This window comes from Lepisosteus platostomus, chromosome 9 (genome assembly GCF_059453375.1).
Source record: "Lepisosteus platostomus isolate fLepPlt1 chromosome 9, fLepPlt1.hap1, whole genome shotgun sequence".
In the NCBI taxonomy this organism is placed as follows: Eukaryota; Metazoa; Chordata; class Actinopteri; order Semionotiformes; family Lepisosteidae; genus Lepisosteus; species Lepisosteus platostomus.
Window position 1 is genome coordinate 29,162,723 of NC_142619.1, and position 17,849 is coordinate 29,180,571.

The 17,849-nt window shown below is 37.7% G+C and overlaps 1 protein-coding gene across 4 annotated transcripts in view; it reads left to right on the forward strand.

The window, feature by feature from the left end:
• Nucleotides 1–17,849, forward strand: part of grip1 (glutamate receptor interacting protein 1) — a 309,859-nt gene that overhangs the window by 102,796 nt on the left and 189,214 nt on the right. The gene's annotated exons all lie outside the window — the stretch shown is intronic.

Below are 17,849 nucleotides of genomic sequence, written 5' to 3' on the forward strand. Positions count from 1 at the left end.
AGTGTGACATTAAATAAAAGTTTGTCCAACCAACTGAACTGGGATATAAAGGCATTTACTTTTTAGGATTTATGTTTTTAGATTTGATTCAGCACTAATAGCCAAGAATGGCTTGAGTCACTCAAACATATTGGGCAGTCAACCTGAGTTCTTTCTTTGATCTAATAAACTTCAGATCAGTAGATTATCTTACAAAATGTATATTCTTCAGTCATATCTGTTGTTCCTGTGGTGAAGAAGCAAAGGGAATTCTATTAAACCTTTGACCTTTGTAGTAAGTACTACTGAAATTTCAGTATGTGTCCTGACTGCATCAACCCCTTCCCTAAACAAATACTCTTTCTTCTGGTGAACCTAAATTTGGGCTTTGGGGCAACATCTGATGACATGACTCTGGCCAGAAGCTGGGGTCTTGCTCCACACAACCACACAAAACTTTCCCCAGCAAAAAGACAAACCTTTGCAATGGGGAAAAATAGTGTTGTTCAGATTGAAGATTTGCATTATGTCAGAGTGTTGAAGGAGTAGCTTATTTGTACTGAAAGAGGAGTATTTTTCTATTCATATAGTGTAAGTAGGATTACTTGCTTTGGAAGGATCTTAAATTTGGTGAGATTGCTGGGATGTTTAGGGAGCCCCTGGTCTTTTTCTGTCACATTACATCACATTTGTATTCTGTCTTGACACTTGTTTTGTTTATATATTGCTCTCGCAAACCATATGTATAGTATTTGATTAGAAAATAATTGTGGGGAAAATCATCTTTAAGATTACATCAGTATTTTAATAAGCTTTGTACAGCACCCCCATGGATTGGCAGTGAATAAAGGCATTTGACTTAATCTGAAATAGAGTTTGAAATAAATAAACACACTCCTGTGCTAGTGAATGATGGTTAAAACTGTTGTTCATTACTCTTTGTTTTAATCCTCCATCAGGTCCAATTATGGCAAATATTTTAAAGCAATTGCAGTTTAGTTTGCTTTTTGACCATCATTAGTTTTCAAGATTAGTTTATTCCGATATGTTTCTTATGCTTTTGTGATATATGAGACACCCACAAAGGCTGCAATGTACCAAACAGCCATCTAAACAAAACTGACAGAATTGCAAAGCAGGATTTTGATGTACTGTATGTTTGAAGTTTATCGCTTTAAAATGCAGTGTTAGCACTGGAAACAACTGTGCTCTGTTGCTGAATCAGGATAAAGATGAAGTTAACAAGCTTTGCTATAAGGAGAAAACACATTTGCAGGACTTTTTCTCATGTTTATTTCTTTGTATCTGTTTTTTTTTTCTTTATAGCTAACCCAGCAGCTTACAGCCCTGGTCCTGGAGGACCACTCTGTGAGCTGGTTGTCTTTTCCAGCTGAGCTACATCTCTAGGGCTAATGGATGACTTCAGTGATCTGCTTGCTTATTTATACTTTTATTTAATTTATTACAGTCTGTGCAGAGTCACAATCTTCCATTTCCCACAACTTCAGCACACAGAGCTTTACACAGCCTCTCCTCAATTTGCCGGCTGTTATTCCTGACTAAATTCAGGTAGCTCTTTCTAGTTGATGAACTGATGATGAACAGACACAGGTGTGACAGGGAATGACTCTGTGTCAGACACTCCCACTGTGAACTTTTTTCCTTCTGCAGATGTCTGATTGGCTACATGCCAGGCAGTAGACCTGAATGAGATTAGTTCTGAAAGTCAGAAATCAGTACAGGATTGATACCAATCATAAATCCCACTGGACCATTTAAGAGCAGTAAGGACATTTACAAATATGCCCCCAGACAGAAAACTGAAATCAGTTAACTTGTGATTAAGAACTCAACTGGAGAAAAAAAAAACACAGAAGATGCAGTGTTCTTCCGGGAATAAGTTAGGAACTAGCCATTGTTGGATAGTATAGATTAATATTACATTATAGATTTGAACAGGGATTGAAGCACAGATAGATTAACATTGCATATAGAACTATATACAGTACTAACAATTATTGACTAGTATAGTACTTCTATGTGCAATGTTGTAATCTATCTGTGCATTCAATCCCTATTTAAATTCACACTAAGCAGCAATAACTGACTGATTTGCTGCCATTCTCTATTCACAGTGGAATTACTGTGGATGTGACCCAAGAATACGCAAGACAAAGCTTGAATCAAATCACTGGTAATTAAATCTTGTCATATGCAAATAATTTTTAAAAAGACTTTCCAGTAAGTAGTAATTGGGAGAGAAATGCAAATCTAATTAACAGCTCTGGCAAAAAAAAAATCCAGAAGCCGAGATAAAGCCAAATGCCAAGGAAAGCACTGCACCACAGATTTGGATTAAATTAAATTAAAATGCACAATGAATGCTTCTAGGAAGGCACCTGATATCCGTCAATGTTATTTCAATAATGATCTGATATTCTTTTTCAGAGCTGCATGGCCAAGAGGTATTGTTCTGATTGGAATTGTGATGTTTCAGAAATACAGCACAACCGTATGTACTGTAATAGTGTATGATGGGCACTGCCCCTCACCCATGACCGTTTTGGCTGCTACATACTGTACAGTGCCGCTTACACACCTGCATATTGATAGCTATGCATTAACCTGTAGTTATATTCCAGTAAGTACTCATTTATAAAAGATGGCCAATAGCTCTCCTGATTCAAACATTCCATCTTAGAACTACCACATCAAGCAGAAAATCTTATTTTCGTGTAAAACCCCAAAATGACTTTGCCGGGTTGTTCTAGATATCTAGACAACAGCTGTGTACTGCGTATGAAGATCCATTACGCAGTTTCCACGGTCTCATCCATGGTGTGTCCTGCCTTGTTTCCATTGCATGTCATATCAGGATCTGGCTCACTTCAACCCTGTAGTGGACTAAACTCCTTATAGTGGACTAAGCTACAGTATAATTGAGAATGGGTGGTAATACTGAGTCCTGTCGATTTTACATTGGCTGAAAAAAGTAAGTGCTGTTTTCAGCAAAATGCAGTTAATAATGACTGCAGCTCGACATTATCAATATTTACCAGAACATTGTGTACAGACATAAGCAAATAATTCTTAGAAGCTATTAACCAGAAGTTTTAAGAACACATATGGTTTGAAATAGAGTCTCTCTGAGGTTACTTTATTGAAAACATCAGATTGAAATGTTACTGAATACTGAAGGTTTAAATATTACTAGGTGTGAAAGGGTTTTTATCACAGCTAGTACACATCAATGCTAGTGCTGAGAGTCAGTGAAGCAAGCAATATTGGCAGGGTGAAGAGATGATGAGAGTGCCAAGTGTATAGCGTACCACAGTAAATAATCATTTAATTTCCCCAGATGTTTGAAATCTGAAGCAAACTGCGGGTGTTCTGTGAAGACATTTAGAAATCGGTAATGATTGGTCTTCAAGCACCTCTAGAGGAGAGCAGGAATTCGGTGTTCAATACAGTATGTCCTTTCAGTAAAAGTTAAATTTCCAATGAAGGAAAGCCTTAATTGAATATGCCTGAAGTCCCCCATCTTTTCCTGGCAGACCCCTTAACATAGATACAGTCCATACATAGCATCTCCCTGTGGAACATATGCTATCACTTGACTAAAACTTTATCCAGGTAAGCCAGGTTACTCCCCGCCTTTCCCCCACCTCAACCTACCCCATGAGGAATCCCAGCCTCCATTAAATCTGTAGACCATGTAATTAATTTTCCTTCATTTCCCCAATGCATGACAAGCCAAAGTAGCTGTTTCAAGCTGGTGATTGGAGCTAAATAACCATGTCATCTGCTTGACTGTCTTTTCTCAAATGGTTTTTAGAGCCATGAGGTGCATGACCTGACTAGTGCAGACAAGCTGGCCTGGAGTGCCATTTACTAAGCTCTGAATCTTTCCAAAACGCACGTTTCCACATGGCAGATTTGATCAAGGGGGTTTTTAGTTTTAGCACAACAGTTGATATCAAGTAGGGTTCCAGACAGTTCCATGGGAGTCCCCTGCTGCAGGGCTTACCCATTTGTGAGGCTCCTTCACTCAGTCCTTAACTAGATCCTGCAGGTTTAGTGTAGCCGATCATGTTCTGGAAGCTGGTGCTGCTCCATATTAAAAGTGCTGTCTCATGGTAGAGCGGAGCAGCATTTGAAGGATTAATATAGTGAGTCTAGGAATGTAGATCTAATCTTCAATGACAGGAAAACAAGAAAACTCTCTTGTCTGGTTCCCTGTTGGAAAGAATCCATTAACTTGGAGTTTGCTGCATCTATTAGGCAGTAGCTAATTCAAGCTAATGTACACTTACAGCTTGAACTCATAGCTCTTGCCAGAGGAGTAGAGCAGAACTTAACTTAGTCTGCTTCAATGAGGGAACGTTGTACAGTAGTTTTGGTATGAATTTTCATGACGTGTTACTAGTCATCAGCTGTTATTCCAATTATGGATCCTATTGCTCATTCTGGGAGCTGCGGTTTAAGAGCATCTTATTTTAATTTTTTAATATTCAGTCTTTTCAAGAAAAGCTTGAAATATTTGAATTAAAAAATAACTGTAGCTTTTTAGTGCAATTACTTATATCGTTGACATAATCCACTTTTAGTTTTTGTGTAATACTGTATGGTGATAGCCTTTTTTAATCTCATTTAAAATTTCTTGCTCTGTCTAGAGCTTCAGTATAAAATCTCTCTTCAAAATCATTTACTGCTTCCCTTCTACAGTTCTATTCTTGATGTTTTAATGGAGAAAATTGAATCTGAGATCAGATCTGAGACCTATACATACTGGTCAAAAGAAGCATTAGTTGTACAGTAGGATCTTCAAATTCTGTATTTAGGTAAGATTATATTATACTGCATATCTACAAAAAACTATTATTCTGTGCATGGATACTTTTAGACAAAGTGTATGGATTTTGATTCATTGGTTATTCATGGATAACCCTGATATTCTCAAATGACTTTGACCTGTTGTGTAAGCACTCAATCACCTCATGAGTGACAGATGTGTGGCACAGAATTTACCCTGTTAAATGTCAAGTTTGGTGAAAATCAAGAAATCGATATACAAGGAGAAAAAAGCCTCTATGCTGTCAGTATGTTGGAGACTGAATGAAGTCTGTGCACTGTTGCTTGCCACCTGGGGTGTTCACAGCCAGCAATTTCGAACCTGGCAAGATGTTACAGACAAACGATAATAGGTTTACAAGCTGAGAGACCACGAGTCACTACACATCTCCTGGAACATCACACTTGGATCTCCTCTTCATAATGATGTGCTGATCTGGGAAGAATTGTCTAGTTGCTACAGAACTCTACTTGTAGTGATTGATGGCAGCCTGACTACTGTACATTAATGTAACAACATTCCATGAATTATGTCCTGGGATCTCCTGTTCTGTCCTTCCCTGTGGGCTCATCCTGATGTAACAACTTTCCAGCAGGAAAATGCATATTCTTGTGTTTGTCTCAGTGGCTTTCTAGTGAGAAGAGAATGTGAGAATTATGCTTTTGTTGACCTGCTTGCCAGAGCTTGAGCGGTAAAGGGGTGAGCTGGGATGATTTAGAGTCTTGGATTGAGAGATCAGTGAACAGGCAAGCTATTGACCAAAATATATGAGAGGAATAGAGCAGACCCTCACAGTCTACAGTAGCATCTGCAACCTTTATGCAAAGCATGTCCCACGTGTACAGTTTACAAATGTTAATCAGCACAATTATTTGACCTAGGTTAGTGTCATACCTGTTCAATAAAATAATGCACCTACAGTATATACAAAAATCAATCAGCCATTTTCCTGACCATTTAGTCAGTGTCATGTTTATTAATAATGTTTTTTTTTATGCTGAGTAGAATGAGAAAATTATTGTGCTTTGATATAGAGGCTCACAACAGCTTCATATGGTTTAGGTACACAAATTAACATTGCTTTCACCCCATTTATTGAGGACATTATTCAACTGCAATTGTGATCGGATTGTGATCTTAGATCAGTATTTCAATCAGGGCATTAAAACTAGGTTTTCTGACGATAAACAGTTCTGGCTATTTTTCCTGAATAAATGTTGATGTATTGAATATCCCAAAATAGAGATCTCTTCTTGATGTGAATTTTGACTCCAGGCAAATGGCACTTTAAGGCTATAGTGCATTTTTGTCCTCCTTTCAGGTTTAGCTTGGTGAATAATTATGTGTATCATCTGCACCTACTGTACAGCCATCGTGGGGGAGATGTAAGGTTCTAAAAAGCAACTGAATTTATCAACTCCAGATTTGATTAATCTCTGAAATATCCTAATGGAATCTTGCTCATTCTCAGAATACGTGATTACAATTGATCAATTAACACAATAAAACAGCATGGTGGACTGCACATACAACTTCATTAATAAATTAAGAGCACTGAAATAATGACCAAAAATTGGAAATTAGTCCCTTTTCTTGAAATAGCACAATGTATCATGGTTCTAGCACCTTCCTGCTCATGTGGTTGACAAATGAGCATATTAGTATAAATCAAGTACATCATTAAGTTGGCATTCCTCACACTTCATTACGCAGAGGTGTCCTACAGATGCTCGAGTCTCTAGGAAGAGCGAACAGAATCATCTCCTAGTGCTATTAAGGCAACCTGATGTGGATATCTGAGTTTTCATTTTACCCCCCTGAACTGCTAGTCCAGGTCTTTGTGACTCCAGTGTGCTGCTTCATGATTGAAGCTCCTGATTTAAATTGAACCTCAAGTTAGACTAAGCATTTTTGAGTTTGAGTTCTGCCCTTTTCTTTCATTTTCAGTTCTGAAAATGCCAGTTTAATTTAGGAAAATGTACACACAAATTGTAACCCACAATTTTTTTTGCATGAATCTATTTGGCTACTGTACGTGAGTCCAAGACTGTAAAAGAAAATTGTTGACCATGCAGTATGCTGGTACTTTCTGGATATGATTAAAAGGCTTGCACATGCAAATTAGTCATGCAAAAAAACACAACATTACAACAGAGCATCTTCATTGAGAGAGTTATTAGAGTTATTAGAGTTGTAAGACCATGAAACCTGATTCAATCTGGTAAGTTAATATGTTCTTTAGTTTATTTAAAAACCTATGACAGAATGCAAACAGGAAGACACTGAGGTAGCAGAGAACATGAACTGCCCATTTCTGACACGGGCTTACCTGCGGACACTTCTGTAAGGCACTGCAATGGACATGAATCACTGTGGTAATGAATTTTTCAGCACCAGGCTTTGCACCTTGTTAATTAAATTAGGCTTGATATGATGTGAATTTCTGTGGTATAGTTTATACAGGGGTCTGGGATACCCCTGTAAGGCACTAGGGCCTTGCCTTCTGCAGGTCCAGGAAAACAGAATCCAGAACTGCCACTGAGGGAGTAGCAAATACAATGTAGGAAAAAGAGGAACCACTTATTTTACAATAAAAGGACCTTAATCATTCCCTAAATCGGTACTTAACAAATGGGTACCTTTTCCCTATTCCAAAATGTGCATCTTTAGAAGAGAGAAATCCTTAGCCTATTGGATACCACAAATAGACCATACTGTATACTTTGTATTTCCAAAACTATAAGGCAACAGTCCCTTACTTAAAACATAAAATTGACCTTTAAAGTGCTCCAGTTATTGGATGTGTTCTTTTTATCAGATCTGCTAAGGAGGAGCCCTCTCATGATTATGTAAAAAATTAGTGGCAATCATTATTCTAAATTTGCTGGAGGGGGTAACATTTTTAATATCTCCCTCACATGTAACAATAGTACAGATGGAAGGGGCCCGAGGAGAAAGATCTATAATTACAAACATTGTTTATAACTGAAAGCATCCCCTCAGCTCCTAAGTGGCTGCAATAACTATCCAAAATGAGAACACTATATCGAGTTTTTGACCAGTGATTTCCATACACCCACTACTATGCCTCTTTTTATGGGGTCCTCTTTTAAGCGATTGCGTGTATAAACATGGTCAAGTGCTATCATTCCCCATGTCCAAGCTTGAGATTATTGAGCTTTTTTAAACTGAGCTAGTTCATGCACATGGAATTAAAATGCTACAGTTTAAAGACAAAATCTCTTTTCATCAACTGAATTGACAATCTTGGGCACTAACAAAAGGTTTCTGTGTAATCTACATTTTCCTCACAGCCCCTTACTACTTTGTGATGGTAAGGTGAAATAAGGAGTTTTTAAAAATTCACAGAGGGCTAAATTTCTCTAGAATATTTAATGCTTATGACTTATGGAGTAGTTGAACTCCTGAATTTTTTAGTGCTTTAATAAACTAGAACAGTCCTGTAGCTTTACGCTTCTTATTAGTTTGACATTTGCCTTTGTGCATGGGGTCATGGAGGCTTAAAGAAAATCTTATGTAACGATATGGCTAAAGTGAATCCAGAGGAAATACACTAGTAAAATAGTTAATTTCCTTGGAATAATGCTAAGGGGATATACTTTATCCATGGCCTTGTCTTGCCATTGACTTTAAAAATGCAGTAAGGTGTGATACCACACAGGATTGGGCACTTTCTGTAAATTGAGACCTCCTTATATGATTTCTTCAGTTACTGAAAGTTCAGAGTTTCAGACTTTGACTCAGTGTGAAAACATTTATGGATTTTTGTGGGAATTGAAATAAGTTTGCTTTTGGTTTTAACAGTCTGAAGATGTTCTACTAATGACAGCAACCTACAGCAATTAACTGGAACACTGCCTTTAGAAATTGTTTCCCAAGGGCTAAGCATAAATAAATCCACTGTGCATTAGACCTGAAAACCGTCTGAGAGACAAAAGAATTAGATAGATGTCAATAGGGTTATGGGTATGGAATGCTAAATTATTTTCAGTCCTAAGTGGCTGCTTTTGAAGTATTTCAATTTAATTTACTGGCTTTCTGTAACATGGGACATTACTGGAAGGTTGAATCCAGTGACAGCCCTCTGAAGGGTGAGATGAGGAAAGTAACCGAGCCGAAGAGTGAAACTTCCCAAGTGTATACCATAGCTCATTGTTCAGTCTCCTTTAAACATGTTAGGTAGACAGTTTTGCCTGACAGAAGAAGAAAACAAATGGAAAGGTCAACATTCTGTTTCATCTTGATGGTCCCCAAAGAACTTTTGAAATGTTACTGAAGGATTGAAGCATTTGCCAATGAATGTCTTGGTAACCAGTTCTGAATACTGTATTGCATTGGCCATTTACTGTGGGGAAATTGTGATGCGCTTCCTGTTCTCAGCTTTGTCATGAAGATGCATAAAAATGAAACTTACTCCCGGAGAGAGGAGAAATAGAAAGCACTTTCTCTTTCCTCTCTCTTGGGGAGTAAACAAGTTTCATTTTTTTGTATCTTCAGGACTTTCTAAAACCTTGAAAGTCATATACAGTACAAACACTGTTCTGTTAAATGTTTAATAGGGTGATTATCTAAATCATATTTTAGCAGTTTAAGACTTTTTTTTCCCATGGTCTCCATGGATAGCATTCTTAATTTGCCAGATCAACAACTACCGGCAGTCGGTCATGTTTTCTTTTTCATTGTCATTTGTTTTATGTGAATTTGCTTGTTCAGTTTTTTTCTGAATGCCAGTGAAAGTGACTTTGACTCACTTAGTTATGCAGGGAGTAAATTACAGAGAACTAAGATTGGTGGTTGGCATGTGCTAACATAATTACTCTTCCTCACTTTACATGTTTCTCTCAGAACACTTCTTGATTTTTTTTGCATTGTGGGGTTACAATTTCACAATAAATTCTGCACTTTCCCTCACGGGATCAATAAAGTATCTATCTATCTAAAGCCTCAAGAAGACATTTCAGAATCTGCTTCCAGAATATCCACTGAATACTGCTGTTAATAGTCTGAGTAGAAAACAAGCAGGGAATTGGACAGGACCAAGCATTAAAAGCATTAGCAGAATGACCAAGTGTTTTATATTAAAAATGTGTTTTCCACTTTTCCTTTAAAATGATTACCATCAAGGCTGATGTGCTTTACTGACACATTCTGAGGATGAAGTTGGAACCTGAGAGTGGCTGTACTCTACAGAATTCTGCTATACTGTAGGCTGTTTAAACAGGGTAACCCCTAGTGATATTGGCCAGAGTTAATCATGTAGAGTAACTTCTTATATTTGGAATTTACTTTATTTGTTTTTACCTTAATGTCTGTAGCAAGTGTGACTTGGTTCTTTTGGGAACACAGGAATTTACGTGGAGATCTGTAAATATACAGTGCCTTGCGAAAGTATTCGGCCCCCTTGAACTTTTCAACCTTTTGCCACATTTCAGGCTTCAAACATAAAGATATAATTTTTTTATTTTATGTGAAGAATCACCAACAAGTGGGACACAATTGTGAAGTGGAACGAAATCTATTGGATTTTTGAAACTTTTTTAACTAATAAAAAAATGAAAAGTGGGGCGTGCAAAATTATTCGGCCCCTTTACTTTCAGTGCAGCAAACTCACTCCAGAAGTTCAGCGAGGATCTCTGAATGATCCAAGGTTGTCCTAAATGACTGATGGTGATAAATAGAATCCACCTGTGTGTAATCAAGTCTCTGTATAAATGCACCTGCTCTGTGATAGTCTCAAGGTTCTGTTGAAAGCGCAGAGAGCATCATGAAGACCAAGGAACACACCAGGCAGGTCCGTAATACTGTTGTGGAGAAGTTTAAAGCCGGATTTGGATACAAAAAGATTTCCCAAGCTTCAAACATCCCAAGGAGCACTGTGCAAGCGATCATCTTGAAATGGAAGGAGTATCAGACCACTGCAAATCTACCAAGACCTGGCCGTCCCTCTAAACTTTCAGCTCAGACAAGGAGAAGACTGATCAGAGATGCAGCCAAGAGGTCCATGATCACTCTGGATGAACTGCAGAGAACTACAGCTGAGGTGGGAGAGTCTGTCCATAGGACAACAATCAGTCTTACACTGCACAAATCTGGCCTTTATGGAAGAGTGGCAAGAAGAAAGCCATTTCTCAAAGATATCCATAAAAAGTCTAGTCTAAAGTTTGCCACAAGCCACCTGGGAGACACCCCAAACATGTGGAAGAAGGTGCTCTGGTCAGATGAAACCAAAATCGAACTTTTTGGCCACAATGCAAAACGATATGTTTGGCGTAAAAGCAACACAGCTCATCACCCTCAACACACCATCCCCACTGTCAAACATGGTGGTGGCAGCATCATGGTTTGGGCCTGCTTTTCTTCAGCAGGGACAGGGAAGATAGTTAAAATTGAGGGGAAGATGGATGCAGCCAAATACAGGACCATTCTGGATGAAAACCTGTTGGAGTCTGCAAAAGACCTGAAACTGGGACGGAGATTTATCTTCCAACAAGACAATGATCCCAAACATACAGCAAAATCTACAAAGGAATGGTTCACAAATAAACGTATCCAGGTGTTTGAATGGCCAAGTCAAAGTCCAGACCTGAATCCAATCGAGAATCTGTGGAAAGAGCTGAAAACTGCTGTTCACAAACGCTCTCCATCCAACCTCACTGAGCTCGAGCTGTTTTGCAAGGAAGAATGGGCAAGAATTTCAGTCTCTCGATGTGCAAAACTGATAGAGACATACCCCAAGCGACTTGCAGCTGTAATCGCAGCAAAAGGTGGCTCTACAAAGTATTAACGCAAGGGGGCCGAATAATTTTGCACGCCCCACTTTTCATTTTTTTATTAGTTAAAAAAGTTTCAAAAATCCGATAGATTTCGTTCCACTTCACAATTGTGTCCCACTTGTTGGTGATTCTTCACATAAAATAAAAAATTTATATCTTTATGTTTGAAGCCTGAAATGTGGCAAAAGGTTGAAAAGTTCAAGGGGGCCGAATACTTTCGCAAGGCACTGTAAATCACCAAGTACTTACAGTGTGTCAAATGTAGGCATTTATTTTTTCTTTGTCTTCAAAGCAGCTTGGTGCTCTGAATATTAAACTAGGTTTGTCACTTACTGTATACATGGACAACACAGCTCCACATATATCCCTGGCTGGGTCCCTCGGGGAGCTTAACCACCTGATGTATGTTAACTTACAAAATTTTGCTTGCTAGAGCCAAGATATAGCTTTAAAAATGTCAAGTGAAAGAGGCCTGTTATTGTGCTCATTTCGTGATTATAAATATTATTATTATGTCGCTCTATGGCAATGTCTACTGATTTGCTAATGCTGTTGTTCAGTTTGAATAGTTTGGAAATATACAGTACCTTCATATGTTTGTATATGTATATGTTCGGTTATGATTACATTGATTGGCATTCATAATACTTGTATGATGCCCTGGCTAGACTTTATAAGAGCATTGAAGAACCATGATCTTGGCAAACCTCAAGTCTGCTCTTTAGAGCACACTGAAGAGTAACCTCAGTCATGGAATACTCCCAATACAGAGAATGATCTGAAATGTTTTCACTGGTGCCTGATCCACTCCATAGTAAGCTAATTTATTCTGTCGGTGACTGTGATTTGTTTTAGGTGTATTTTAGTATTGTACCTTAGGCATGAAGTAGCCTTAGATTACCCAGTTTTTACCACAAGCTGTTTTCATCTTCTGGGTTTACCCTGAAGAATATTTGTGGCAGTTTCTTAATAGTAAAACACTGGGTGCCATTTTATGTATAACTGTATCACTGGGGTTGTTTGAATTATGGGCAATGACAATGAGATATGGGCTTGACATTAGGAAGTGCCTGAGGGGCTCCTCGGTTACACAGCAATTCGAAATCGGATTTTGGGAACATCAACCATAATTACTTCAACCCGTTAAACTCATTACTTAATGCTGCTGCTGATTTTCAGCAGTTTCATCCTTTATAGTACAGGCACATAGTACAATGTTCAGTATAATAAAGTGTTCAAGAGCAAGAGCTACTGAAAAACAGAATTTCAGAAAAGCAGATTGATATTCCAATCTGATCTAAGCACAGGGTGCAGCATTTGTGATGGTGACTCATGAGAGCACCTTTTAAAAAATCTATCATAGACAAGTGTTTCAGTGTGTAAGAGTAAGAGTTCCTAAATGTGATTAATCTACATACAAAATACACCTTGCAAAAAGTCTAATGAAATTAAACTTTGTAATGATAGCTGGTTCATATGGAGCATTATTACAAAATGTATGGAGGTGATAAATTGTGCTGACAAGAATTATATTATATATAAAATAGTATAACCAGTAATGAATTATTAAAATTAATATGTATTAAAATTGTATTATTAGATATTAGCAGTATGGGCAGCATGGTGGTACAGTGGTTGGTATTGCTGGATCTCAGCGCTGCAGCCCTGGGTTCAAATCCAGACCTGGGGTGCTACTGTATATGCATGGAGTTTGGGGTCTCCCCATGTCCTCATGGGTTTTCTCTCACAGTCCAATGAATATCTGACTGGCCATCCATTTAGGGTGTATTCGGCCTTGCACCTATTGCTTGCTGGGATCGTTTTTGGCTCCCATGCGACCCTGACTTGGATGTTAGGATGACTTGGGAGTTGGAAAATGAATGGATGGATGTTAACAATATATTATGCGAAACCGTCTATCAATCAGATCACATCATGTGATCTTTTTACAAATGTCTACAGTAGGTGTTTGCACATCCTATAAAAGATAAGGGTTGAGTACTCAATTGTCCATAACTGAGTCTGCACTGCATTTCCAATCTCTTCTTTCCTGTATTGCAACACAACTGGGTCCCACTCAGCAGCCTAGCTGAGATGAGAGACTGTAAAACCTTCAAACATATGATCCTTGCAGACAGTCAAGAGGCTTAGCAATAGTGCTTACTACTGAGATGCCAATTTAGGACCACAGTGTATATTTACAATAAAAAAAGGTTTGGATTCGGCTCATACAGGAAGATTCTGTTTAGCAGGTTAAAAGGACTAAACAAAACTTGGAAGAAAAAAGTCAAGTGGAATTTCCTCTTCACAGTAAATCAACACTTTCCCTGTTTAATTTTGCAAGCTACAGAAGGGCAGGAGGTGGCCAGGCATTTTCTTCTGCTTTTATTATGTGGAGCTCTTCTCACATTTCTTGTGTCAGTAGGTTGAGGTTTCCATATCTGTATTGCTCAGGTCACACAGGTCAAGATGCTTTGCACAGCACTTTTCAGACTATGAACCACATGCCATTCATTGCAAGGCTTCTGACCTGTAAGGTTTGACATGTTAGGAAAAAGCAAGTTTACAGTGGTTAGTCAAAAGTATTCACCCCCTGTGGACATGTTCAAATATTAATGTATTAAAATATGGAATCATAATGGATCTAACTGGGTGTTTTTGCCATTAAATGACAGTGAACACTCCATAATTTCAAAGTGAAGACAAAAGTCCACAGATGCTCCTACTTAAGTTACAGATATAAAACCGAAAATAACTGATTGCATATGTATTCACTCCCCATGAGTCAATATATGGTAGAGGCACCTTGGGCAGAAATTACAGCCATGAGTCTTCTTTGATAAGTCTCTATCAGCTTTTCACATGTGGGCACTGCAATTGTCCAGATCTTGATTGGATTGAGGTCCGAGCTTTGACTTTGCCATTCTTCAAAACATTGACTTTCTTCTTTTTAAGCCGCTCCAGCATGGGTTTGGCTGTATGTTTGGGGTCATTATCCTACTGGAAAATTAATCTTCTCCAAAGTCCCATGTCTCTTGCAGACTGAAGCAGGTTTTCCTTCAGGATTTCCCTGTACATTGCTGCACCCAGTTTTCCTTCTTATTTCACAAGTCTTCCTGGCCCAGATGCGGTGAAACATACTCATAGCATGATACTACCCCTACCGTTCACCACTTCACTGTTGGAATGGGGTTACACCTGTACCAAACATAGTGCTTAGCACGTAGGCCAAAAGGTCAATTTTGGTCTCATCTGACTATAGAATCTTCTTCAACTTGTCCCACATGCATTCTGGTAAAACTGTAGTCAAGATTTGATGTGGGTTTTGTTTCACAACAGTGGCTTTTGTTTGCCCCTATTGCATGAAGGCCAGATTTGTGAAGCACCCAGGTAACTGTTGTCATATTCACATATGGACTCCATTCAACTAATTACATGATATCTAAAGACAATTGGTTGCACCAGAGCTTATTTAGGTTTGTCATAGCAAAGAGGGTGAATTATAATGCAAATAATGATTTCAGACAAGTAGAATAGACCTCTAAATTAATGAAGTCATTTTAGAAAAATGTTAAAAAGACATGTGCTCCTATTTGCAATGTGCCTACTAGGCTAAAAGAGGAGCTGAAGATGCTACCCATTACTGAATAGCTTACAGTATAATCACATTTAGAAGGTACCAAGACACATGCCAGGCTTTTAGTTGTACAGTAGATTTCTTATCTGCCTTTAACACCATTCAACCACACTTGTTAGTGGAGAGATTACTCTCAAGTTCTAATCTCAATTTAAGTATTGTAGGTTGGATTTTAGACTTTTTGACCAGAAGGTCACAAAAAGTAAGGGTAAATATTCTTACTGTACATCAGAGCAGCTTTGTTCTTCCACTGGGTCTCCTCAGGGCTTTGTGCTGTCCCCCATGCTATACATCCTTTATACAGTCAGCTGAGGAAGCCCTTTTGAAGACAGATTCATCACTTCATCAAGTTTGCTGATGACTCTGTTGTAACATTCACTGAGGCAGGCCTGCTTTGATGACCTAAATACACACAGTAAAATAGACTGAGCAGAAATGTGAAAGTACCAAGCAAAATTATTTGTGGATGATAGCTACAGCTGTCAGTCTTCTACGTGAAACAAATAGTGTGGAAGGCCAGTATAATCATTGACTGTCATGACCATTCTTGAGTGAATTTGAGCTCCTTCTGTCTGGCCATTGGTTTTGACTATGCAGAGTCATATGCAATGGAACCAATTTATCCCTTATTCCCACAACTATTAACCTGCTTAATTTGGATAATTGATTATATATTATTTTTTTCTTCTCATTATACATGTATGGTTCATATTTGCAAATGGGCTCATGTTGTGTTAAATACTGTATATTGTGTATGGTGTTATGTCTTTCAACTGTCTGCAAAGCACATTTGCCGTCTGGGACAATAAATTGCAGCAAACTAATCCAATATATTATGTTTTATATTTACAATTAAGTAGGATATATAATTTTTACTTTGACATTATAGAGTATTTTGAGTCAATTAACAGCAAAAAATCCCCAAATTATTTAAATAAATTAATTGTCTATATTGTTACACAATAAAATGTGAATATTTTTTTATATCCACTGTACAATTAGGATATCTGTACCATTTTTTCTGCCCTAGTTATTAATACATAATGGAACTACAGTATCTGGATGAAGTATTATAATCTTGAATAATAAGTATCCTAGGCAGTGAATACAGTGACCTACCTACATCATTCAATCAGCCTATTAGCTGTGTGCTTTGCTTAGCATTAGAATGGGTTTTTTATGCTCCTTCATAATTGGCCTTTTTAACATGTAAGAAATGGAGATGCTGAGCCTGCAGCCTGCTGTGGCTTTATTATGTTTCTGAGCGATACCTGAAGCCTCGTTAGTCAACTGCTTGAGACATCAGGTAGGGTTTCAGAGCTGCTGGAAAAAGGGACATATTATTGATAATAGTGCTCCATGGATTAAGTTACCACTAAAAAGGGAAATTAACCTCTCATTGCTTCCATTACAGACCTACTTTAACATCTGAAATATCTGTAGACAAAGGGTTACAGTTTATTTGACTCATACCAGGAATAAATACATTTTTGATACTATATGGATGGGTTACTGTTGTCTAATGAGAAATACTTTAAATGGTAGCTCTGTGCCATTGAAATTTGTTTTCCCTCAGTCATTAAATTAATCTTGGAAAAATATTTACAGTAATGCAGTGCATACAGTTATAAATGAGTCATTAAATAGGTTTTCATTTTTTACAAATCTCATTTGTTATAATAATGTATTAGAAATAATTGTGCCTTGTCATGAATATATATATTCCATATGTATTCATAGAGTATATATTTCAGTCTTTATTCATAGTCCAAGTTTTATTATAATTAGCAGCACTAGACTATTCTGGAAGTCCTTTGATTAATGGTGGGAAACCATGTACTGTATATATTTTGACTTTCGCTTTGAATGTGTGGAGTAGGTTGTGTATATGACAGATATCAGTTCCTACTTCAAAGTGCAAGCTTCAAAGAAGTAATTCCAGGTCCTGGTCTTAGTAACCTACACACCTGTTGTTTTTTTTTGTTTCCAGCTGAACCCTCTGTTACACAATCAAACCCGTCATTGACTTACTTTGATAAAATTAATTTGAACTGTTTGTTCCCAGATCTTAAACATGTTGGAGCTTTAACTGTTGTTTTTTGTAAGTGAAATTAAATCCCGAACTTGTTACTAGAAACAAAATGCAAATAAAATTGAAATTGAAGCAGCATCTTAGATCAATTGAGGCGTAATTTATCTAATTGAAGTGAGATGGAATGAAAACCAGCAGGTGTAATGTTTCGTTAGTCATATTTCATTATGTATGAACAAGTTATACCTTACAGTGTTTCTGGCAGTGGGTTGATTTGGTGGAAAGTAACACAGGCAAAGTGTATCTGAAAAGCTTTTGCTCTCTCGTCTAGTGATAGATGGGGTGGGTTTTATATACTGTACCTATCATTACCTTCTTCTGTGGCCAGCAGAAAAATAAGCAACATCAATTCAATGGAGCATATGCAGTGAAATGACAGCAATTTGACAGAAAATAATTTGTTGTGTAAATAACTGTTCTGCACCTGCGGATGTGATAATAGGAAGGCATGTGATTCTTTGTGTGCTGCCGTACATTTTAACACCATTTGTTACA